This window comes from Mytilus edulis, chromosome 8 (genome assembly GCF_963676685.1).
Source record: "Mytilus edulis chromosome 8, xbMytEdul2.2, whole genome shotgun sequence".
Taxonomy (NCBI): Eukaryota; Metazoa; Mollusca; class Bivalvia; order Mytilida; family Mytilidae; genus Mytilus; species Mytilus edulis.
The window spans coordinates 29,419,320-29,442,117 of NC_092351.1; the positions used below are offsets into that span (position 1 = coordinate 29,419,320).

A 22,798-nucleotide genomic window follows, 5' to 3' on the forward strand; every position below is an offset into this window, starting at 1 on the left:
GGCAAATTCTTGAATTTATTAACGTCAGAACAATTATTTTTGTTCAACTTTTTATTAAATACCTACAGGTTAATATGTGTAAACTTTCAAAGTTAAGTTAAAAGTTCTTTTGAATCTTTCTCAAGTTTTGTAAATATAACGTAATTTCACAAGTATGTTATATTGAACCACAATGTATGTTTATACACCAACAATAAATAAATACTTTGATTTACTTCATATTTTTCTGACATACACCTTCCATAAATATCTTTTTGTTTTTTATACAAACAATTGCAAACGATCTAAGATTTTCTTTAAATCTACAAGTAAATTTACCTTCATGATGAAACATTAACATTTGAAAGACTGGAATGTATTAAATACCAACATGTTTGAAGATATATGATCAACGGGAACATACCATGATGGGAACAGTTGGTCCGAGAACACAATTAATTCGTAGTGCATTTCTTTTAGAACATAAATGAAAATAAAAAAAATCCCACCTGCGCTTTCTCAAAGAAACTTTTACAGTGTGTTGTACTACTTTTGGGACAAATTATATCAAATTTATAGAAAACTTCATCGCCTCTAACTCAAAATATGGCCAATTTTATGTTTAGGGCGTCTTGAAATCTTTTGACAGCTTCCGAAGTGCTCATTTTCAACCTTTTTCAGCTGGACCAAATCACTACTTTCCTTTAAAATTCTGGACCCAAATTTTTTTACAGTGTAATTTCAACCCCCTTCTTGCAATTTGAGGCAGTGAACATGGAGAAATAAATTTGGAAGGGGTATAAAAATTAATGGCAAGTAACCCACTGTCAACACTAGGGACTATATTTGTGAACAACGAAAATCAAGGGACGACAATGGTGGTCTCGGACCAGTTTGTCCAAGAAATGGAATGGAACCGTAGGTTCTTTTATATAATGATATAAATATTTGAAATACAGCATATATTCATATCAAACTGACATATATTATAAATCTAAAGCTTGATTTTCATAAGGTTAAGATGCAGAAATTGGTCTTTTTTCAAATGAAAAAAAAGAAACAATATACCGTCAAAATCCCTACTGACCAATTCCTGTGTGCACGACTGATAAGTATGGTATGTGCGATTTACTGGTGATTCATATATCAATTCATTACCGAAGAACCTTCTGAGCTTATAAAATCCGTAGGGTCTTGCAGTCCATAGTCACAGGTATCACCATGGGATATAATCAAATTTGTTTTATTATATCAAGTTATATAAGTTATTATTTGAACAAATATTTTTACAAATTTATATTGAGCAAATATATTCTGATCTAACTGTTTCATATTCTATTCCTTTGTACGAGAATCAAATCCTTTTCTTGAACTCCATCATCCTCTTGCATTTAAATCATTAAATCAGTAAAGGAATCCAATTGCAAAACATCTGAATCCTGAAAAAAAAATACATACATTATCTTAAAAAAATGAACGGTTTGTGAAATGAAAATGTATTTATATTTTGGACCGTCTTATCTAAAAGTAAAGAAAATCTATGTGATACTAAAACTGATGTTGACATGTTGTACATTAAATAAATCAATATACATTATGAAACTGATTTAATTCAGGCTAACATCACTGACTGAGTAAAACTAAGCTATGTTTACAGTCTAATATATCTATGTATAAATATTATTCACGACAATGTACAATATCAATCCTTACATAATGTTGACTTGATGTTTGACATTGTTGAATCTGTGTGTTCATTATGGAATAAGATAACGTAATCTGTAAAAGAACAATAAACATACATGATCACAAGTTCATAAGCTTTATCATCGGTATAAGGACATCATTCGTAAATATAGCTCAACACGCAGACTTCTTATACGTTCAGGTATTTCACATCAATTTTTTTATGAAAATATTCTTTATAAAGCACAAAAATGTCAGTATTTACTTCAGAAGCTAACAAAACCTTTAAATAGGCTTATTAAGAAGGGATATAGCTACGATAGTGTTGTCGTGTCATTAAAGATTGCATATTTTGGCGTTAATATGGATTCACTTATAGGGTCTTTGCATCGGAACTAAAAATAAACACATTTATTTTTTATAAAACAGTTGTTGGCATGACACGGGTTATTTTCTTCTCATATATGTTATGATGGTATGATACTAAACCCCTAACGGGAAGGATTGTGCCTGATATTCATATGATGAAGATAAATCTTTCAATCAGTTTAATTGAAGTCTGGAGCTGGCATGTCAGTTAACTGCTAGTAGTCTGTTGTTATTTATGTATTATTGTCATTTTGTTTATTTTTTCTTTGGTTACATCTTCTGACATCTCTTGAACTGAATTTTAATGTGCGTATTGTTATGAGTTTACTTTTCTACATTGGCTAGAGGTATAGGGAGGAGTGTTGAGATCTCATAAACATGTTTAACCCCGCCGCATGTTAGCGTCTGTTCAAAGTCAGGAGCCTCTGGCCTTTGTTGGTCTTGTATTATTTTTACCTTTAGTTTCTTGTGTACAATTTGGAGTTCAGTATGACGTTTATTATCACTGAACTAGTATATATTTGTTTGGGGGCCAGCTGAAGGACGCCTCCGGTGCTGGAATTCTTTGCTGCATTGAAGACCTGTTGGTGACCTTCTACTGTTGTTTGTTCAATTGTCGGGTTGTTGACTCTTGACACATTCCACATTTCAATTCTAAATTTTAAGCTTTACAAGTACATTCATCTTCCTAATTACATACATTGGTTGAATACCCTACATTATGTCAAATAATTTATTTCTGATTTCATAAGTAAAATATTCGTGCTATGAATGTTCCAAGACAAAATGTTCTTTTCTAAACTACACAAAGTGACTTCTGATTATCAAAGCGATTTTTTTAACTTAATTTTGCGAAAAGACATACTAACATTTAACAACTTTAGATTTATCAATCAGTGTAAAACATACTCTTTCATAAATTACACACGACTAAATGTAAGTGACACCAAATTATAGATGTATGAATAATCATTTTTTTGCAATTGTCTTCATTCTTATACCAAATTTGGCAACACAACGTCACGCAAATACTCATAAGTATAAACTTTAAAAATTGTGATCTGCTGATCACATAGTTGATGAAGTAATAATGCTAACACCAGATTTGAAATCCAATTAAAATCGGAAGTTAAGCCCCCGTACCACTAGACCACGATCGCACCACGCTCGCCGCGATCGAAAATAAATTCAGACCGTGGTAAGGTCGCGATATGAGCGGCATGAAAAAGTATATTTTCGTTGCCTCCACGATGCTACTACGTCCTCATTGCGCTTCTACAACGACTCCGCTACAATTATACCATGTTCTCCCCGCGCTTATTCTGCGACCTCACTACGCTTATCAAAATCTTTCTACGCTCATCACGTTCTCACTTCGACCATACCACGAGTTATCCGATTGTAACACGATCTTACCACGCTTCTACTGCGATTATAGCACGTTCTTTCCACGATTATACTACGTTCCTATCGCAATCTTACTACTTTCTTAGCAATAACGTGAACATTGTGTTCCAAATCAATACGATTCCATTCTTTCTATTTCTGATGAATACGTAGATTTCTCGGAAACAACATGTCATGCCACCAAAATATACAAGAACACTTGAGTAAGGGGATAGAGTCAGAGGGAGCTTTGATAGTACGAATCCTGATCCAGCAGAGATGTCGGACCGACCAATCCAACCTGAATCACAACCTATTGCTATATATAGCAGGGATGACACAGATGTGTCAAGCATGGTCGAGCCGTTAGAGAAAAGGGACAAGAGGTTCAAATTACATACAGACAAACAAAACCTGGAGAGCTTTGATATATTTAATGTGACAATGAGAAAGAGCATGATGGTCGTAGTATGAACGTAGTCAGGTCGTAAGAAGAGCGTGGTGAGGACGGCATGTGCGTGCTAGAATCGTACTATGATCGTCAACAGCGTGGTGTGAACGTGGTATAGTCGTAGTGGAAGCGTAGTTGGGTCGCAATGAGAACGTGATAGTCGTAGTGAGGTCGTAATAACATCGCTGTGAGATCGTAGTGCAGTCTCTCCGAATAGAATCACGCTTTCACTACGCTCTCGCTACGATGGTACAGCAACCTTTGCGATCTTAGCACGACCTTACTGCGCTCTCACTACGGTTCTACTCCGACTTGATTTTACCACGACCGCACCACGATTGTTTTGAACATGTTCAAAGTTGGCAACTCTCATCACGATCATGAGGACCTCACCACGACCGTGATACGACCTTACTGCGATCTACACGATCGCACTACGATCGTCAAAATTTGCATTTTTTTCACAGATCGTAGTGCGATCGTGGCCTAGTGGGACTGCGATATTAAATAACATAAATCTACAATTTGTTTTATCTTACCTACATATTCTACTTAATTAATTAATATAATCTGATCGGGCTACTTAATATCCATCGCCATGACCCAGCTGTTTCTTTATATTCGATGTAGCCACCAATCATTACCCTTCTAAGCTTGTTTCCCAAGATCCAAATATGTGTTAATCTTCTTCTAAAGGTCGCTTTACGGTATTTTTGTAATACTTTTTATAGTTAACTCTATAATGGTACTGGAACATGTTAAAATCAAGTTATCTAATGATTCTTAGAGTAAAATAAATCATTTTATACAAAGCTGGTTTTAATTCTTCATTTAAGTCATATGGGCTAGGCTATTTCTCTAAACTTGAATTCTATTTCCGACAAATAATTATCACGAAACAATAAAGAATTTAAAAGACATAAATCAGGCTATTATTCGGATCTGTTGACGTGTATGAGGCTGCAAATATAAAATTGGTTTTAATAGTTATTCAAACAGTACCAATACACACGTATAAATGAGAACTGGTTAAAACAATGATACTGAAAAGCGTGTATAATTAAAAACCATAAAATCCAATTTCAAAGTAAATCACGAATATGAATTATTCAAATTTTGATAGACGATTCGTTGTTGTAAAGTATTGATTAAATTACTTTTTCAGATCATTCTGAAAGACGGGAAGTAGCATGATATCAATGTTTCATTCAAAATTTAGAAGGTAAGCAATTAAACACTTCAAGTCCCTTGGAGTACAAAACAAAACAGTCTTAGTCCTTAGTATGAAAGTGATATTTCAATAAAGGGTTTATTCATTTTTGCAATAGGAGCATAAACGATTTGATATATAAACATATAAAGTTTGTATGTAAAGGTATATGGTAAATAATACCTTGTTAACACACGTATCGTCAACTTGAACTACAAGTTATATCCTAAAATAAAAAACAAATCTGCAAATAAATATGATATAAAAATATGTAAAAAAAAACAACATATGATTCGCAACAATTAATAATAAACACATCATATATACCAGGAATGAAATTTTATAATAATGCCAGACACGAGTTTCGTCTATTAAAGAAGCTCGAATCAAATAATGTTAAAAGGCCGACGCGTTATTTGCATCTATTGTTAAAGCACCTATCTCGAAATTATCAACTGAAGGTACACGATATGACATGGGCGGTATCCGAACTCTTTGATTATTGTATTTACCTCTACCTTAAATTTTAGCATGGATTCAGTAACATTTAATACCTTTATGGTTTAAATGTATTCATATGTGAGTGTGAAATAGTTTACATATTCAACAGAAATATATATTTTTTAAACTGGTTTAAGGTACAATAAAGCATTACAATGTAGCACGATCTACCTTTGTACTGACATTTGTACTAACTCAACACAGATTTATTACGGCGCATGTCCAAACACATACTGGTATTGACATAAAATTAACATGCATTATGCAAGCTTAAAGAAAACGGAGTTGGTATAACTTTTTACCTTATGTTTTTGTATTTGAACATGATTTTCCTTAACCGCATTAAGCTGAACTTAAGTTAAATCAAGCAAAAGTACGTTTACAAAATGAAAGAAAGATTTTACTTGCAAAAAAACAGAAATACTGTACCGTAGCAAATGGAATTAAATACTCTACTGTAGATAAATAAAACAATTTATTACTAAAATTATCAGCGGAAGGATATGTCAAGACTTTGAAAATCATATTGATTCACGCAAAGCCAGTCTAAACATAATACCTTACTCTGATAAAGAAACATATTTAGCAAATGTTTATCGCGTCTGTGACGACAGTGTTTAAGGATTATGATATGACTCATGTTATATGTGTCCTTTTGTCATTGATAAATTGGTCAGACTATATTTATAAAACTTAAAGGTAAATGATAGTGATAAATGTTTCAAAAAAAGATTTCTTTGTATAAATAACGGTTTTCACAATTATACTAGATTTGACTAGTAATGCGGGGTTCACACATTGCCGATTATTGCTCCCGTTTGAGATCAGACAGCGATACGACACGAAAAGTGAAAAAGTCGGATTAGTATCCTCAATTATTTGGAATGTCCTATTATTGTCTGAACGCAGTCGTCTTAGTTTGTAACAGATTCCTACTGTTCGGGAAGGGTCCGAATAGTTCGGCAAAGCACCCCGACAGTTAGATGCGTCCCGTAACATTCGGGGAAACTCAGCCGATTTTGTCTAGTCGGATTACAATCGTGTCTATGTCGTGACAGATTCTGCTGTATCGCATCGAATTCCTAACAATGTTCTGTATATTCGAGAAGGTGTCCTGTGGAACGGGAATGATCTGGAGAAATTTTTCATTGCTGTTTTTCTGAAGATTGAGTCCAGATTGCATCCAGATCTTGTCGATTGCGAAACAATCCCGTTATTAATTCTAAATTCGTCAATGATACACACGTGAGAGTCCCGACAATTACAGAATACAATACGACTGAGACCAGACAAAGCCGTTTGCAATGCGATAGAGCGGACCGTGATAGGATTACGTTCCGACAGTACCTGATCATCCCGAGTATGCCGACAGTTTTCGAACGGATAACTTCCGTCAGCGTCGGTTCACTGTCCTGTCACTATCTGATCTCTTTCGGATTACATTCGGTAGAATCGGGACGCAGTCGTGACAGACTCGGTCGAACTTTACCTGGCGAAAGATACAAATCGGGTAAGAAGCGGATTTAAAACGGGGTTATCGGGATAAATTCGCTTGGAAACGGTTGAATATCGACGCTTCCTGAACAATATCTGATTGTTGTCGTGATTAAATTTTTTTTTTACAAATTTTAATTAAAGTTTAAATTTCCATCCACGATTCATAGGATCTTGGTCAGACTTTTAATGAATTTTAATCGGGAATGGTCCTGTCAAGGACGGCAGTAAAAATCGTGAATTTGTGACCCCAGCTTAATGCGGGGTTCACACATTGCCGATTATTGCTCCCGTTTGAGATCAGACAGCGATACGACACGAAAAGTGAAAAAGTCGGATTAGTATCCTCAATTATCTGGAATGTCCTATTATTGTCTGAACGCTGTCGTTTTAGTTCGTAACAGATTCCTACTGGTCGGGAAGGGTCCGAATAGTTCGGCAAAGCATCCCGACAGTTAGGTGCGTCCCGTAACATTCGGGGAAACTCAGCCGATTTTGTCTAGTCGGATTACAATCGTGCCTATGTCGTGACAGATTCTGCCTTATCGGATCGAATTCCTAACAATGTTCTGTGTATTCGGGACGGTGTCCTGTGGAACGGGAATGATCTGGAGAAGTCCCGACAATAACAGAATACAATACGACTTAGACCAGACAAAGCCGTTTGCAATGCGATAGAGCGGACCGTGATAGGATTACGTTCCGACAGTACCTGACCATCCCGATTATGCCGACAGTTTTCGAACGGATAACTCCCGTAAGCGTCGGTTCACTGTCTTGTCACTATCTGATCTCTGTCGGATTACATTCGGTAGAATCGGGACGCAGTCGTGACAGACTCGGTTGAATTTTACCTGGCGAAAGATACAAATCGAATTTCCATCCACGATTCACAGGATCTTGATCAGACTTTTGACAAATTTCAATCGGGAATGGTCCTGTCAAGGACGGCAGTAAAAATCGTGAATGTGTGACACCAGCTTAAGACAATTTGTTTTAAAAACGAATTCCTAAAATTTGTCGATCAAAACAACACAAAAAGACCTGTTCAAAAACGAGTTTACACCATACTTTACAATGCATTATCAAAGCATGTAATAGGCGTTGAAATACGGCGAACACTTTTAAACAAGAGCTTTAATATGATGTTAAACAATACATAACTGTTTAAGATAAGACCACATTGTCTTCCACAATCTTGGATAAATAGCACAAACATCAGTTTAGACCTTAAATCAAACAAGAACAATACGACAAAAACAATTAGATTTTGTAACTTAATAAAGATATTTTTCACTTTTACAACTTAAATAGACAAGTATTTTTTGTTTGATTCTTTTGTGTCAACTTTGTCATACAGGGGAAGATAACTCAGATAATCAAACTTGTAGAAAGGATTATGTTGTAAATTCACTTATGTTTTTTTAAATGGAAAATTAGTTCTTTAAATTTGTTGCAAGCACATGCTAATTCATATCTTCTACAAAAATATTCCCGTAAAGATCTATCGTTTTGATTTCTGTTACTCACACAAAGTTAAAGTTTTATTGCATAACCTATACACACTTTGATAATGTTGCAAAACGCCTAACTTGAAAAAAAGCCCAAAACAATTCTGTCAATCACATTTAAAAAAACATGATAAAAATGACATGTTGCCAAGCTACTTACATATTTTATAGATGATAAGGTAAAATTTATTTTACCTAAGTCATTTTCACTGAAATATGCAAATTAAAGCCATATACTTTACATCAAAAATATTTCCTCCGCCTCTCCCTTCCAAAAAAATTAGCGAATGGTCAGAGGACCAAATACCAAAGGTTGGGGTTTGAAAAATAACGCTACAAACAAAATTAAAAATTAAGCTAATTATGATAACATGGCTGCTGATATCTTTGAAGAGGAAACGCCATCCAGCAATGGCAATTTTAAATAAATCATCATATATATCAGTCTTAAATTTTTGTATGTCTCAACGCCACACATTTCAAAATGTGGTAATTCTAAAATCAAGTAGAACAAGAATGTGTCAATAGAACACGGATGCCCCACTCGCACTATCGCTTTCTATGTTTAGTGGACCGTGAAATTGGGGTAAAAACTCATTTGGCATTTAAATAAGAAAGATGATCATATCATAGGGATTATGTATACTAAGTTTCAGGGTTGACTGGATTTCAACTTCATCAAAAACTACTTTGACCAAAAACTTTAACCTGAAATTTGCACTAAAATTTGCACTATCATTTTCTATGTTCAGTTTACCCTTACATCGGAATCAAAACACATATTTGGAATTAAAATTAGACAGACCGTATCATAGGGTACATGTGTACTGAGTTTCAAGTTGATTGAACTTCAACTTCATCAAAAACTACCTTGACCAAAAACTTTAACCTGAAGCGGGACGAACGAACGGACGCACAGACCAGAAAAAATAAAGCCCCTCTACTGTCGTTGGTGGGGCATGAAAAGGAAAGAATGGTATTCAGAGTAATGTTGCACCAGTTATATCTGTTGGTCTTTTAAGTTACAGTTCACACTTAAAACATAGATTATTCAAAAATGTGTTCACTATAATAAAATAGAAGTAGACACTTTGAAATAAACAATTATTTCTTCAAATGATACGTTAATTCCAAAGGTCAACCTGATGATTAGATAAAATACAGTCCATGTGCAAACATCCATTTTTAACCAGTCAAACTGACAATGATAACATTCATAGTCAAACATTGACCGTATTATCGGACAGAGTGTAGGCAAGAAACAATTGGTAAAGTATTGGTTATTTTTCTTTTTTTGACATGAGAAGATTAAAGTTAATTTGAAAATGTGAAAATTGTTTTTCCAATTGTGAGGAGTTAACTATAAAATAATCATAAAATGAGATATTTTAAAAGCTATACTGAAGACAGATTTAAAACGTTTAAATTATTTTCTTAGAATATCATTGTATTGCAAATAAACATTTAATCATGTTTTGGAAACATGTTGTATATAAAAAAATAAATAAATGATAAACAAAAGTAAACCGATCAATTCGGAAATTAGATTGAAATGCAGAAATCTGTTTAATCTAAGGTTGTATTGTTAATGTGAAGTATGCATGAAGTTCGTTTTTATCTTATAGCTTATGAGTGCTACTTATGTACATTCATCTCCGTTTACTCTCAAAATTATCAAATTTGGTATCAACTAAAATACTGTTTATAATGTATGGTCTTGTATCTTCATTTTCTGTATTGATACAGGGCAACCTACTTCTTCCTTGTGATCAGTTTATCTAATCTTAGTGTTTACTATGTGGTCTGTTTTATTATTAACAAAATTGATTAAGAAAGAGAAAGTAACAACATTTAATACAAGTGGCTCGAAATGCCTGAATCGCTAACTTTTTTTTATAAAACCGTTCATCAATGATTATTTTTGCTTTTCAATATAATAGTGAGTGGCTTAAAAATTCCATTTAAATGTTCTTCGTATCTGTCATATCTTCTATCTTCTTTTAAAGCAAAACATTGCATGTATCCCATTTCAACAAATGGTGGCTATGTTCCTTGCCGTACAAGTACATACATTACAACATTTATACTACATACTCTGAAACTCATTCACTGATTCAGCCTAATTCTGGCGGATATGGATTCAGCAGTTTCAAAGGAGAATATTAATACAAGTGGCTCCAAAGATCCTGAATCGCTGACTTTTTTTAAATATAAAACCATTCATCAATGATTTTATTTTGCTTTTCAATATAAAAGTGAGTGGCTTATAAATTCTATTTAAATGTTCTTCGTATCTGTCATATCTTCTATCTTCTTTTAAAGCAAAACATTGCATGTATCGCATTTCAGCAAATACTGGCTATGTTCCTTGCCTTACAAGTACATACATTACAACATTTATACTACATACTCTGAAACTCATTCACTGATTCAGCCTAATTCTGGCAGATATGGATTCAGGAGTTCAAAGGAGAATATGTTTAAGGTAAGCAAACTATATCAACGAATTGTGAAAAATTGTCTTCAAGGACATGACCTCCTAAAGGAGTCAATAATTATTGATAAGTTTGGTCATTCTCACTTATTTGTAGATCTTACTTAACATTCTTCCTGTCTACAGTTTATCTTCATCTATAATAATAATAAACATAACAACCAAAAACTGTGAAATTTCATTAAAATTACCAAGTAAGTAGCACCAACCCAACAAATAGTTGTTATATTCAGGACTAATGGAATAAAATTAACGGTACTAATTTTCTTGCACCAGATGCGCATTTCGACAATACATGTCTCTTCAGTGATGCTCGGGGAACTTGACATAATAAAATGTTTACCCTTGGTCGGATTTGCTCTAGTTTTTAAGATAAAACAAAAACAGCATTTTACCCTATGTTCTATTTTTAGTCATGGCGGTTATGCTTTTTTGATGAAACAGAAAATAATAAACAAACTTTATTCTCGATACTTTAAGGACCATTCAGCTTAAGTTTGGTTAAAATTGGTTCACCAGTTTCAGAGCAAAAGATTTTTGAAAAAGTTTACACCGATCAGAAAACATCGGCAGAAGACTACGTCGGACGCCAAATGATGACAAAAGCTCACATTTCTTTTAAAAACGTGAGCTTGAAAGAGATCATATGGTCTTAAGATATTACACATAGTGAGTCATAATTGGCAAAACGTTAAATCCACTTCGTATCTGTCCGTGTAGAAATAAAGACGTTTAAATAAGTGTTCGTTTATTTTTATAGAAATAAATTAAAATATTCAAATTGATCTCAAGAGATATCAAATTCTCACAAATAACCATGTGAAACAGAAGTTTAAAGGGTTAAAAAAAAATCTGAAGTTTTGATATGAATGCAAATCTATTTTCAAAAAATGTAAAATTCTGATTGAATAAGATAATTAAAAAAATATTTATCAGCTCATATCAATCGAACCATTACCAGACTTACTTTGATAGTTATTAGTCATAACGGTGTGTTCTTAAATAGAAGTTCGTTGTAGTGAGTTGTCAAAAGAAAAGTTACATTTTGGCCGGAAAATAATAATCGAAGATGTCATAATCCAACTTCATTGAATGACCCTACATCATCTATTCAAATTCGTCAATTTATACATCTTTTTATAATTTACAATTTTTCATATAAATATTAACTGACAATTACATAATTTACTGCGGGAATGATGGAGGGGCGTTGCAAAGTTTGAAAATAAATACTTCATTCTAATTGTGTTAAAAGTGCATGTAGTGGTGCAAAAGTTATGAGCCCATTACCTAGGCTACACTTGTTATTAAATGTCTATGATGTGCATATATTCAAAATTTACACAGAGGCGAAAAAAAAGCGAACGAGAATCCAGTCTCTCAAAATAACTGTATCCATGGGCTGTTTGTCTGTAATGGAATAATTGATAACAATGCCGTTATTGAGTTTCTGAAGAAAAAAAAACAGTTTCAACAATTGTATTAACCTCAAGAACAATCATTATCATTATAAAAATACGATACAAATAAAAAAAAACACGTCAAATATTTTTAAAGATTCTTGATCAGATACTTTCTAGGGAACGACAGCAATATTTATTTTTGGCAAACAAATGCATACGCAGTTGTTTGAACATGTCAGTTTGTGTTTAAATCATAATTGTATTATTTCTTTATGAGGGTTTTTTTCAAACACTATACTTGCTTATTCTTAAAAATTCATTTTCAACGAATCAGATTGAAGAAATGTATTCTTTTGGAACTATATATTTACTTTCCTTCAGCTGAACACGTTGATAGTACATTGTATGTATCAATCTCTATATTTAAAGGACAAAACTGATTTAACTATCCATGACAAAGACAGATGTAGAGCAGGAAGATTTTATTTGAAGTTTTCAAGTAGTTCAAAGAACAACAAAATACAGAGACTGTAAGATGATATGGCGTCTATGGAATGACAGTATCTATCTTATATGACCAATCGTAGTGCACGTAGAAATACTATACAGCTTTCAGGGGAAAACAGGGATAAATATTCGTCTTTCCAAATTTTTCAAAAATAAAGAAGCCCATATAATGAAGGACACAAAAAAAGTTCTTCGGAACTCTAGATGTTCTGCAAAGATCAAAATCATCAATTGAAAGATGTATTCATAGAAAACACGGCCTGTTATGCAGTAGATTTTCTGTGAATATAACAGTATCATTCTGGTAAAAACAGATAAACAATAAACGTAGGACTATATCCCTCCTCTTTTTTTTTATTGAGTATCATAATGTTTATTATCATTTTTATTATTATTGTGGTACCAACATGTAACCTTTCCAAAAACGGACAATATTACCCTTTAAAGAGTAAACCTATGTCAAATATGTGCATTATCATCGATCTTATAACTTATAAATGATGCTGGTAACTTGGTCACAAAAAAAAATCGTAATCGATAAACAATAAACGTAGGACTATATTCCTCCTTTTTTTATTGAGTATCATAATGTTTATTATCATTTTTATTATTATTGTTATTTTCATTATGATGATGATTATTATTAGGTCTTTCCACTTTTCTGTGGAAAGACCTATTGTTTTTCTTCTGATTATTATTTTTTTTCTTCCGCCAAATTTTGTTCTTGCGATAAACATTTGTTTCGCAATATGTCGCTTAGATATTTGGTATATGATATTGAACAGTTTATGTGCTTTTGAAATTTACCCTGCGTAACCGAATACTTTTCTTTGTAGGAGTTATCTCCCCAAACACTTTTTTCCTTGTGATCACAACTCCTTCGTTATATCCTTCGCATGATTTGTCAAATTTCGACCGAAGCAATATGAACGCTCCATATGAGAGTTATTTCCCTTTTTGTATTTGAAATTTTGAAATGTATTTTAAACTGGAACACCATAAGTGATAGAGACCTAGGATATTTTGATTTGAGGTCCTTGGTCCAAAAAAAATTAAAATTAGGTCAAGGTCAAAGGTCAAGGTCATATTCTATTTTTTGAATTTGTCTTATTTTCACTCATTTTCATTAACCTTATAAGATATCGACAAATTATTTTGTATAAATTGTTAGTTGTGACATGTGGTAACTAAATAATTTTAGTTGAAAGGGTGCGTAAACAATGAATGGGAGTTTTAGCCCCTATCATATCTTAAATTATGTGTAAAGTGATATCACTTATTAACCATACATATTAAAGACTAGGGTCTTTTGATTTGAAATCCTCAGTTTGTGACCTTGAAATTGAGGTCAAGGTCATAGGTTCATTTGACGTTCTAGATTTTGACCTTTGCTTTAAATTCATATCTATACATCATAAAGCCATATGAACTGACATTTTAGACTGATTTTTTATATTTTAATTTCAAAATAGATATAAACTGGTGGAAAGCCCTTCATTTGTTCTCTGAACAATTTGTTTTTATTTTTTTATTTTTTTTTCTTCCGCCTAATTTTGTTCTTGCGATAAACATTTGTTTCTCAATATGTCGCTTAGATATTTGGTATATGATATCGAACAGTTTATGCGCTTTGGAAATTTACCCTGCGTAACCGAATACTTTTCTTTGTAGGAGTTATCTCCCCAAACACTGTTTTTCTTGTGTCCACGACTCTTTCGCAACCGTAAAAGATTACGACAAATTTATTTTACAAAATTGCTCGTTATATCCTTCTCATGATTTGTCCTATTTTGACCGAAGCGATATGAATGCTCCATATGAGAGTTATTTCCCCTTATGCATTTGATATAAGTGATATGCATTTCTATCTTGTAAACAATAAGTGATAGAGACCTAGGATCCTTTGATTTGAGGTCCTTGGTCCAAAAAAATGAAAATAAGGTCAAGGTCAAAGGTCAAGGTCATATTCTAATTTTTGAATTAGGCTTATTTCCACTCATTTCCAGAAACTGTATAAGATATCGACAAATCATTTTGACTAAATTGTTAGTTGCAACATGTCGTAACTTAATAATTTTAGTTGAAAGGGTGCGTAGACAATGAATGGGAGTGTTTGCCCCTCTCATATCTGAAATTATGTGTAAAGTGATATAACTTATTAACCATACATATTAGAGACCTAGGGTCTTTTGATTTGAGATCCTCAGTTTGTGACTTGAAATTGAGGTCAAGGTCATAGGTTAATTTGACGTTCTAGATTTTGACCTTTGCTTTAAATTCATATCTTTACATCATAAAGCCATATTAACTGACATTTTAGACTGATTTTTAATATTTTAATATCAAAATATATATTAACTGGTGGAAAGACCTTCAATTGTTCTCTGAACAATTGGTTTTTAATTATCATTATTATCATTATAATCAATAATCAAATGGAAATGGAAACGTAGTTCATCAATAACATTCAGGCCTTTTTCAACCAATTTGGATTTTGCTTAATTTCTTACACGTTATCTGAGTGTTTTGTATCTTTTTGCATTCAAACTGTGTTAGGTTGTGAGGGAAAACTGAATAGTGAGTTTGAACAATAGTGGTACCAAAATGTAACCGTTCAAAAAAAAAAACATTACCCTTTTAAGATTAAACCTATGTTAAATATTTGCATTATCATCGTTCTTATAACTTATAATTGATGCAGGTAACTCGGTCACAAAAAAAATCGTATTTCGATGATAAAAAAAATCTTTCGAGTGAAACCCAATGGATTCTATCGCCATAGAACAAATTTTTTTTAAATATATCAACCAAGCCCAAATATATCACTCTGTAAACCATATCTTGGAACACTGCTTGATAAATAAATTGGGGAAAGGGACAGTATCTGAAAATAAACACATTCAAAGAAACTTGAACCTAACAATTGATGGTAATGTTACCCAAGCAATATTTGTGTAAGTTTCAAATCCCCGAGTGATCACGCAAAAAGTTGCATTTATTCGGAGGTAAAGAGACACTGTATATCGAAATGTTCAACAAAAAGACAAACACGTGAGTTTTCTGATCCATGTTAATTATTTAATAATAACTATTAATCAAAAAAGGCAGTAGATATAGAGGGCATATAGAGTCTATGGAATGGCAATCTCTACTTAATATGACCAAAGCTAGTGCACTTAGAAATTCTGGACATCTTTTACTGACATTTCAGGGATATTTCGCGTCTTTGCAAATGTTTCAAAAATTAAAAGCGTAAATAATAAAAGATATAGAATTTATTATTACCATGAATATCTTGCGTGAATCAATATAACCGAATGGAAATTTACAGAAAACATTTCCTGTCATGCAGTTTATTTTCTGTAAATATAACAGTACGATTTTGTTAAATACAAATAAACAAATATAAGTAGGGCTTGCTTTATTATTTTTTTCTTATTTTAAATAAGTATCATTATGTTAATCATTAATATTATTATCATTATTATTATTTTAATCAATAATCAAATGGAAATGGAAACGTAGTTCATCATTATCATTTAGGCCCTTTTCAATCAATTTGGATTTTGGTTAATTTCTGACACGTTAGCCGAGTGTTCTGTATCTTTTATCATTCAAACTGTGTTAGGTTGTGAGGGAAAACTGAATAGTGAGTTCGAACAATTGTGGTACTAAATTGTTACTGTTCAAAAAACGGACAACATTACCCTTTTAAGAGTAAACATATGTCAAATTTGTGCATCATTATCGATCTCAGTGTATATAAAGTGCGAATCCAGTCAGTTCATTTTCACTGTTGTATGCGAGTACGTTCATTGTAGAATAAAGGATCATGGGAAAACTTTATTTGTTTACGTTTTGAAAATACCAAAATAATTGATTTGAAACTAAATTTTAACATATTTTCATTATGATGTGTCTTTCTAATGTAAAATAACAGTATTAAAGTTCAAATATGTGTTAAAAAGCAAAATAACATAGAATATCAGTTAATAAAAGCGATCCATTTTAACTATAGATGCGATGAATTATCACTGTATGGCATTCATTTCTGATGTAGAATTTTCGAAAATGCGATGAATTTTTATTGTAGATTAACGTAATAATTAGACTTGCAACAAATGAAAAACTTATTTGATTACTTTTATATTTATATCTATTTATAACTTGTATATGTCTATAGAAACTGGCTGGTCATTTATACGTTTTCCCACAGTATTGACATGTGTGAACTGTAAACTGAAATGTTTCCCCGCAATGTTTTTGTTCCGGTTCGTATATTGCTATGATGTCGTTATCGTCTGCGTCGTCCGAAGACCCATTTGGTTTCCGGACAACTTTAATTTAAGTGAATTGATCTATATACATTTTAAAGAAGGTTCAATACCACAAAAGGAAGGTTGGGATAATGTTGGGGATGATGGTTCCAACCGTTTACGAAAAAGGGGCATAAAAGAAGCATGTTTTTAGTTTCAGGATAAATACTTGTGTATAAGAATTTTTATTGTTCTGAAATTGTACCACAGTGTTCAATACCACAAGTAGAATGTTAGGTTTCATTTTGGGGTTATGGTACTAACAGTTTAGGAATGAAGGAACAAAAAGGGAAAAAAACAATCATGTTTGTAGTTTCCGGATAATTACTTGTATGTACGTTTTTGGATCTTTTTCGCATTATCACAAATGGAAGACTTGATTTTGTTCGGGGATAATTGCCCCAAACATGCAAAAATTATGGGCAAAAGAAATGGCAAAACAGACATTTTTCTAGTTTCCAGACAATATCTTGTGTTCAAGTGTATGGACCTCTCTAAAATTGTACTACAAGGTTCATTATCAGAAAGGAAAGACTGGGATTTGGTTTGATTGTTATTTATCCTAGAAGGAAAACAAAATGTTGTTGAGGAGAAGAATCCTCCAGTTGCACAGTATTGTGCATACGGTTTAAGAACTTCGACCACATTTACCTTGTGTCAGAAACCTATATAACGTCATAAATTTGATCACAATCCAAAATTAGATAGTATCAAGCTTTAATATTATGTCCAAATTTGCCCCAACTGTTCAGGGTTCGATCTCAGCGGTCAGCGAAGCATTTTAATGTTTTACTTTAAAACGAGCAGATGTGATTAAAAGTTCCTGTTGTTTTTTTCATATGGTAAGCTATGCCACCAAAGGCGTATCCAGGGGGCCTTGGGAAAATTTGGTTGATTATATAGGGAATCACTGAAGCATGACTTGAGCCCCCCTTTTAGGTCAGCCATCGGGCCCGCCTTACAAAAAGTTCTGGATCCACCACTGCCCAGTTCTGCTTTTGAAGTGTTTGGAACAATAACAGAATAAGTACAAATGAGGCTTTCTACATGCTATCAGTTGTTATGCTTATTGAGAAGTCTTAAAATTGTAATTCACACTGGTCACATTTATTTAACCCATTAGTGTGGACCTTCTTATGCCTGGGAAAACTAGCTACCCATTTTGTCTTGAAAGGACAATACGTGCATTGGTATGAAGACCCCTCCTTAACTTTAGTTCTTCTTTCTGTGATTCATCTTCACTTGCCTCCCCTATTGTTGAGCCCCCAAATGCTTCAACATCCATATTCTGAAGGAAAGATAGTTTTTAGCTCGATTGTTGCTTGCATGTTCTTTACTGTATAAAATGAAACGACAATGTGACATATAATTATCCAAAGTCATTAAAGCTTGAAATGTTAGTCAAGTTGTGTAGGGCAAACTTTATCTGTCAAAAACGTATACTGATAAAGTTGCATTGGAACATGATGTACGTGTTGTAGAGCACCCTTGATACTACCACAGAGGTCTAACTGGGGTAAGTATGTACACGACATTCAAGCTAGACTTCATTTTTGATGAAATAAAAAAATGTTGAATTTCGGACCCTTTGGGCCTCAATGTGGACCATTTCGATAACTTGGCCCAAAATAACAAAATCCCAAATTTAAAAACACGGTAAGATTCAGCATTCCAAAGTACCCCAAATATCCAACTGTTCTTGAAATCCAAAAGAATTTATTTCCTGCCCGCAGTTTGGACCCAACAAACTTGTTAAATGGGCCAAAAATAAAAAAAATAACAATAAACACCTACCAAAGAAGCTCAAATTTTATTTTGGACCCTGTGGGCCAATTTAAAACCGGACCCAAAATCAAAAATCTGACTTCAAAACCTCATTGAAATTGGTCAAGAAGTGATTTATAAAAAAATATTAGAAAGTGTTGTTGTTTTTATCCCTTTCTTATCCCATTCTATTTCGATAGTCATGCAAGATGTACGTATTCAGTGATGAAGTTTCAATGCATTGGATAAATATAACTACACTTTAAATAAAGATTCGGATGAATTATAAAAATTTCTATGACATGCTTCTTCTGATTGGTAAATAGACCCATAATCGAAATCCAATGATAAAATGTGTTTGCACATGCGTATAATGACTACTGCAGAAACATAAATTTTATCAAATTGGCATGCATTTGAAAATATTTTGCATTAATCTAAAAACACTTTCAACTCTAAAATGATCCACATATTGTTATATTATGACAACGATGTGTTTTATTTGAAATAAATAGTAATTCTATTGAATTTATTGGAGTGTTCAATCAAACTTTTCATCTCAAAGTCAGCACTATCAAATCCTTTTCTTACTTTAATTATTGTTTGTGCAAGTCGGCTAATTTAGAATTTAATGCATAAAAATTAATAAAATTCATACAGTGAAAATGCACCGCATATACAATACTAATGAATCGCTCTACAGTGAAAATGAAAGTAAAGTATCATTATTCAACAGTAAACATGACTCGCATAAAGATAGCATCATAGTGGAATTCAATACAACATGGGCAAACTGAATAACAAAAGCTATTCTACGTTATACAACATTAATAATTGTGTTGTAATGAATAATATTTCGCAACTACATCTTTCCTGCTAGTTTTTAATCACCTGCACGATTTATTCACCTATTTCGGTATATATTTCACGTATGGATGGCTCTCGGCGCGATAAAAACCCGTTCCCATCTCTTACTTTGTATAACTTGTATTATTTATTACTATATATAATACATGTTAACAATTTTCTTCATTTTCTTCAAAAATCATAATTTTTTCGTCTGTTTATTTACCATTCTACATCAGAAATGCATGGCATATACAGTGAAAATGGTATTTAAGATCCGCACTTTACATACACTGGATCTTATAACTTATAATTGATGCAGGTAACTCGGTCACAAAAAAAATCGTATTTCGGAGATAAAAAAAATATCTTTCGAGTGAAACCCAATGGGTTCTATCGCTGTAAAACCATTTTTTTCTTTTAATATTTCGACCAAGCCCAAATATATCAGTCCAAATCTTCGAACACTGCTAACTAAATTGGGGAAATGGACGGAATCTGAAAATAAACACATTCAAAGAAACATGAACCTAATATAACAATTGATGGTAATGTTACCCAAGCAATAGTTGTGTAAGTTTCAAATCCCCCAGTGATCACGCAAAAAAGTTGCATTTATTCGGAGGTAAAGAGACACTGTATACCGAAATGTTAAACATAAAGACAAACACAAGGGTAGATATAGAAAAGATAAAGGATAAAGAGTCTATGAAATGGCAATCTCTTCTTAATATTACCAAAGCTAGTGCACTTAGAAATTCTGGACAGCTTTTACTGACATTTCAGGGATATTCTGCGTCTTTGCAAATGCTTTAAACATTACGAAGCGTATATAATGAAGGATATATAATTTATTATTACCATGAATATCGTATTCAGATCAATATAACCGAATGGAAATTTATTGAAAACATTTCTTTTTCTTGAAATATAACAGTACACTTTTGTTTATTACAAATAAACAATAAAAGTAGGGCTTGCTTTATTCTTTTTTATCATCATTATTATTATTATTATTATTATTATTATTATTATTATTATTATTATTATTATTATTATTATTATTATTATTATTATTATTATTATTATTATTATTATAAAATGTACCTTTACAGCCATTTTGAATTATGGATATTTTTGCAATCCATAATCCGAGTGTTCTTTATCGTCTTGCATTCAAACCATGTTAGTGTATGAGTAGAAAAATCGAGAAGGGAAACTGGAAAGGGGGTATTAAAGAATCGGGGTTATATTACCCTTCAAAGAATAAATCTTTACGTTCTTTATGTGCATTTTTTCAAAATAATAACTTAAGATTAATGCAGATAACAGGATCACTATACACATTCTTTTTTAAAGATCAACAAAAGCTTTCATGTGAAACCAAAAATGTGTCCTATCCCTGTAGAAATAATATATCTCTTTATATATATATATCAACCAATTCGAAATAAATTCCATAAATTCGAACACCACTTACTGGATTTGTGAAAAGGGACGGTATCTGAAAATATGTTCATACAAAAACAAACATGCAAAGAAACACTTTGGAAAAATTAACCAAACAAATATACGGAATCGTTACATAGCAGTACCTTTGTGTTAGTTTCAGATTTCAAATTCCCGAGAGTTCACGCACATAGGTTACAGATAGTTGGAAGCAAAGAGACGCTGTATACCGAATAGTTCAAACAAAAAGACAAACACTCACGATTTGCTTATCAAAAAGATAAAACGGGCTTTTGAGATGTATGCAGAACATGTCAATTGTTGAATAATAAATATCATGAAAAAAGTCTATCACGAGGGTCTTGTAATTTGCCTTCCGACATACGATGATTTTCAATATAAGAACTATGAATGAATTAACATGGATATTTAGTCTTACAAATCTTTAACAAAAACATATACTATATCTGTTAATAATGGAAAATTATAGACTCGAATGATGACAGATTGGTTGAGCAATGTCTGTCCAAAATATTTTGTATATCATATGGTACATTGTAAACGAAAATGATAGCCCCGTATTAGATATAAATTCTATTGCCTATGTTATTAAATATTTTTTAGTAATCCGTTCATTTTTCTATATGCAAAAGTCAGCAAAGCTCTAATAAGGCTGACTAGATTAAACCATCACACTATACTGTACTTCTATTTTCAGGTTTTCTTGATAAACTATAGAAGTCGGTTTTTTTTAAATAAAGAGAATACTAACTCGACTAAAAAGAAAATAAAACGGATCAAGCTAATTCGAATGTACGAATTAGGCTGCATATTAAATACACAGATCGTTATTCATCGAAAGGACTTTGTTTAATATTTAAATTATTTAAAAAAGAGTTCGTATTAGAGGATTTATGCTTTTCAATGAATCTTGTAATATTAGAGCTACATACATTGTTTTTCGTACGTCGCATGTAATTTGTTTTTAGTTTTAAGATTACTAAAGTCATGGAAATAACGCTGTTCTTTCTTGTAATTTCTATGTTTGAAAAATTGAAATAATTACCGTGAATGATTAGAAATAGCCAAGTATTATTCACAGATATATTTTAAATATTTTTAAAGTATATAGAACAAACATGAGTGGAAGAGATGTAGAAGAAATTTACAGCATGTTAAGCAAATACATGTTATTATAATGTTCGTTTAAACATCATGATTAAAGGACATAAGCTGAATTGTTATGATTATCAAATGTTGCATTATTCATTTTTCAGTTGCATTCGACAATTACAGAAAACAGCTTATGGTGTAAAAAAATAATATATGTTAAAAACTAAAGAAGATAAAGGTACGGTAATTATTCCTGTGTTTTGTTTTTCAGATATCTTCATTTAACAACATTTCAGATATAATGTTTCTTTTGTACTAT

At 32.3% G+C, this 22,798-nt stretch overlaps 1 long non-coding RNA gene across 1 annotated transcript; it reads right to left on the minus strand.

The window, feature by feature from the left end:
- Window positions 1-1,338: 1,338 nt before the first annotated feature.
- On the minus strand, window positions 1,339-4,554 carry LOC139485357 (uncharacterized). The gene is made up of 3 exons (XR_011655300.1): window positions 4,411-4,554; window positions 1,693-1,758; window positions 1,339-1,418 (listed from the first exon to the last, which is right to left on the minus strand). It is a non-coding gene; the product is annotated as an uncharacterized lncRNA (long non-coding RNA).
- Window positions 4,555-22,798: the final 18,244 nt, after the last annotated feature.